We start from the raw sequence: 4452 nt of genomic DNA, 5'->3' as shown, positions 1-4452 counted from the left end.
GGCACAGGGACCCTCCCCACCTACTCCTGGAGGCACAGGGACCCTCCCCACCTACTCCTGGGGGCACAGGGACCCTCCCCACCTCCTCCTGGGGGCACAGGGACCCTCCCCACCTCCTCCTGGGACTACAGATATCCTCACCACCTCCTCCTGGGTGGACAGGGACCAGCACCACCTCCTTCCAGGGCACAGGGACCCCCCCTGCCAGACCTCCTCCTGGGAACACAGCGACCCTCACACCTTCTGCTAGGAGCACAGGCCATCCATGAGTTTTTGCTGAAGTACACAGAAATGTGTAGTGAATCCTCAACAATTGAAGACATGTTTCATTTCCCACCCTGGGCACCAGCCAGTCCCCCGGAGAAGGTAGGTGTGATCAGAGCAGGGGCGTGGCACAGCTCTCCCCAGACACCGTGGCCAGCAGGACAGATGTGAAGGATGCTGAGGTCTGGCTAGCCCCTGCTCAGGTCCCAGAATGGCCAGAATGCACTGTTCTCTTCTGAAAAATCAGACATAACCCAGGGGAATTAACATCAGATAAGCCCGGTGTCCCCAGCAAGGAAAAGTGTCATTTCGTGTGGGCAGCCCTCCTTCAGCTCTGCCCATACCATGCAGTGTGCCCTGCATGTAAGGGGACCGGATTTGGAAAAGAAAGAGCAGGCTTTTATTCACCACGTGCCACACACAGGAAAAATCAACATTAGTTCTGTTTTTCAAATGAGAAAGCTGCATGCAGAACGAGTCGTGTTTCCTGAAGCCACAGTCGTAGCCGTTTGTGGGAACCTGGAGGTTGGATTCTGGAGAGACGTCCCTGTGAGTCGGGTGCCCAGGTTCCCAGGAGCATTGCTGTCTCCTCGCCATTGCTGCAAGGATGGGATGCTGGGGACATGCATCCTAGAAGCCTGCTCCGCTGTGATCACAGCCCAGGGGTGGAAAGCGGGAGAGCCCCAGCCTCACCTGGACAGCAGGACTTTCCCCGATGGAGAAGCAAGTTACACACTACCATGTGGGGTACAATCAGAAACTTTCATGGGGATTAAGTTTTTGAAACAAGACCTGTGTGACATGTAGCTGCATTCTCATATCCTGAAGCATTTCATGGAAATGCCTAATATATTGACGTAGAAATGGGATCCTGCCAACACTCAGCCATCCGTGTGCAGAAGAGCAGGCTCAGTCCAAGCCCATGGCCACCAGGCCTCCTCTATACAGCTCTGATGGCGGAATGCATATCGTTTTGGCAGCAATGCCTAATCAGGTTCAATTAGGCTATTTTTAAATGGGTTTGCCTTAGCGTAGAAGAGCTGGTCAGTGTGCGGCGGTGGGTGGGGCAGGGCTGGCTAGGAGGTGAAGGAAGCCGTAGTTTTAGTATAAATTGGCTTCAGAGACTCCTTGATATATACGATGTGCATGGGAAGGCCTGGGGATGTTCTGCTTTTAGACACACTTTCTGTCTCTGGCATCAGCTCACAGATGTGCAGACATTTCTCTGTTTTGTGGGGCGGCCAGAGTCGAACAGGCGGGAAAGGGGTTGCTGGAAGCCATTTTCTCATTGGACAAAGTTTCAGTGAGTTGAGAAACTGACGTTAGTTATTGAGCACTGTGTTTGCAAGTGTCTGAGCGTCGTCACTGAACAAAACCAGCCCAAGTGTGTGTCCCTGCGGAGCTCACAGTCTGTGGGCCGAGTGCTAAACACCAACAGGTATTTGTGAGTAAACTGTGATGTCAGAAGACGGCAGGGGCCATAGTTTTTGTCTTTTGTTTACAAGGCCATGGCGCTTGTGGCCATGCAGGCGCCATCCTCAGAGCAGCCTTGTGGATACCCTGGTGTCTGGCAGGAGGCCCGCGGGAGGCAGTGGGACAGCAGCATTCACACAAAGGGAACAGCAGGCGGGGGCTCTGACAGGGACGTCTCCCCCGTGTCAGGGGGGAACAGGGAAGAGCCCATGGGCTGAGGACACAGAAAAGTGGGGGCAGTGGTGGGAAAGGTCGATGGGCACGACCTCGTGAGGGCTTCACAGGACCCAGGAGGGCACCGCAGCTCTTATCGGAGAGCGTCTTACTGGAGGGAATCAGGAAGCCTCACAGGGTTTTAAGCAGGAAAGTGACAGATCTGACACCTTTTTAAGTGGATTGTCAGGCTTCTGGGTTGAGAAGGGCTGGGCTGGGAAGGTGGCCCCTGCCCGAGTCAGGAGGGGCGTCCGCATGGTTCAGGCTTATCTGGTGGCAGCAGTCATGGGAACCGCTTTGTGTGTGTGCTGGGAGTGGGCCATTAGGATTTTCCGAGGAATTACACTGGGGTATGAAAGAAAGAGATGGATGATTAACTCAAAGCATTTGCATAAGCAGCTGAGGGACGTGTTGCAGCACCTGGGGTGGGGGCTCGCAGTGCAGATGATACTAACATCCTGGAGTGAGTACCCCAAGGCACGGCATGCGAGTACCTCTGTGTCCCACCTCCCTCACTGCAGCCTCTGTCCTGAGACTTGTTCTGGTCTGTGGATGGTGACCGAGAGGAAATAGCTCACATCACCTCCAGGTAGAAGCAGATGGAAGCACCTTCCCTGTTTCATCCTTGCCCATGCAGGGACCTCAGAAGCCTCACCAATGGCTGTGCAGCAGTCGGACCCTGAGTGACTGCGTGGAGCAGAGCTCTCTGCTGACCGCTGTGCAGCTTCCCTGAATGAGAAATGAGCCTTCACTGCCTGCAGTCACCAAGGCCTGGAGGCTTCTCTGTTGAAGAAGCAAGCAGACAGGTGGAGAAGGTTGTGGGTGGGGAATTTGGAAGCTCAGTTTTGAGCCTTTTGAGCTCTCTATTAGACGACCAAGTGCAGACATCAAGCAGGAACTTGATACATGAGTGAACAGTCTGGAAGTGCATGAACTTTATGTCATGGAAAATGATAACCCTTCCCCAAAAATACAACTCAGTAGATAAATTGAACTATTTTGAGTTTAAGAAGCTCACTTTCTAAAGAGCAAGCTATACAATAAAATTAATGTTAAGAAAAACTATGCATATTAACATGATGTGTCATTTGTAATGTTATGTGACTAAAACTTTTCGATCTCAATGATAGTTTGTAATACATTGGTTAGTTCAGAGGCACGGCGAAGTTGCTGAGGCATCCCAGAAACCCTGCTCTGCACACTGTCATAAAAATGATAATATTAAAAGCCACGATCTTTAAAACGAAGATGACCCCATGATATTTGGGCATCGGAATTCCCCAAGCTCTTACAATTCTTAATTTCAACTTTGAATGGTGTTTCATTTTCAGCAACCACCTGCATAAATAATTCATTCTCTTTAAAGATGCTGGGAACTAAGCAACTGGGATAATTGACAATTTTGAAAGGAAGAAGATGAATGTGCATGTTAGGGAAAGGTCATGCTTCCTATAAGGTTTTTCTCTCTGAGGATTTGTGTGGTGCTGAATGAAAAAATATTAAATCAACTAAAATCTTTTTCTTGAAAATCTCATAAAATTACAAAATAAAGTTTCTTTTGTGTGAAGTTAAATAGAAATGAAAATTATAAGTGGAATATTTAGAATACATAATGCATCCTCTGTAGATAATTTTAATCTAGTGCAGTCTTTTAAAATCAACATAGTTTTTTTGTTTCATATTAATTAAATATAGATGTGATTTGTCAAATTGAAAGTTTCAAAATTTTTTAGAAAGAGACTGTACGCTGCTATAAATAGTAAGTACCAGGATGGTAAGTTATCCTTAGGGGTGTTGGCTGTTGACTGGTGATATTAAATACAAGTGATTTCCCCTTTGTCATACTGGAGCCTTGTTCCATTTACAAAGAGATAATGTAAGTCCAGCAAACCAGCTAGCTTCCTTTTAAACGAAATTCTCAGCGTTTACTGAGGCCTCAGGTACCAGAACAGCTGCAGGTACTAAAAGGCGAACAACTTGGTCACCCTTCTTGACTTGCTACTAAAATGATAAATTACTTAAAACATGAAAAATAACTATTGTTCATTGAAAAATTAAATATAAATATATTAAATATAAAATAAACATAGAATCAGGCAAGGATTTATAACTTACTTAAAGAAGTAGCCAGGTCCTAGCTCTACATATGGAAAAGTCCCATTGCTAGGCTGACTCTATGATGGCTAAAACATATGGCACCCTTTTTTAGCCAACAACGAGAAATGCATAAATGCATGCTTCCTGAGTCACTTGCAAGGTTGATGGTCTTGAAGGAATATTATTTATGTCTTGGCAAAAGATCAGTGGAGACAGTGGCATTTTAGCTAGGGCCTTAGGGATGGGCTGGTCATTTATTTCTCTAGTTTCTCTGAGTTCAGTCTGATACCAATGTAAATCACCAGAAAAAAAAATTGGCAGCACCACCGTGGCTCCCTGTAGAAATGCTGTCACTGAACAGCACTTCCACGTGTGCCTTTATTTACTTTGATAATTACAGCACTA

The sequence above is a fragment of the Nomascus leucogenys genome, chromosome 19, assembly GCF_006542625.1.
Source record: "Nomascus leucogenys isolate Asia chromosome 19, Asia_NLE_v1, whole genome shotgun sequence".
In the NCBI taxonomy this organism is placed as follows: domain Eukaryota; kingdom Metazoa; phylum Chordata; class Mammalia; order Primates; family Hylobatidae; genus Nomascus; species Nomascus leucogenys.
Note: the sequence above shows the minus strand (reverse complement) of the source record.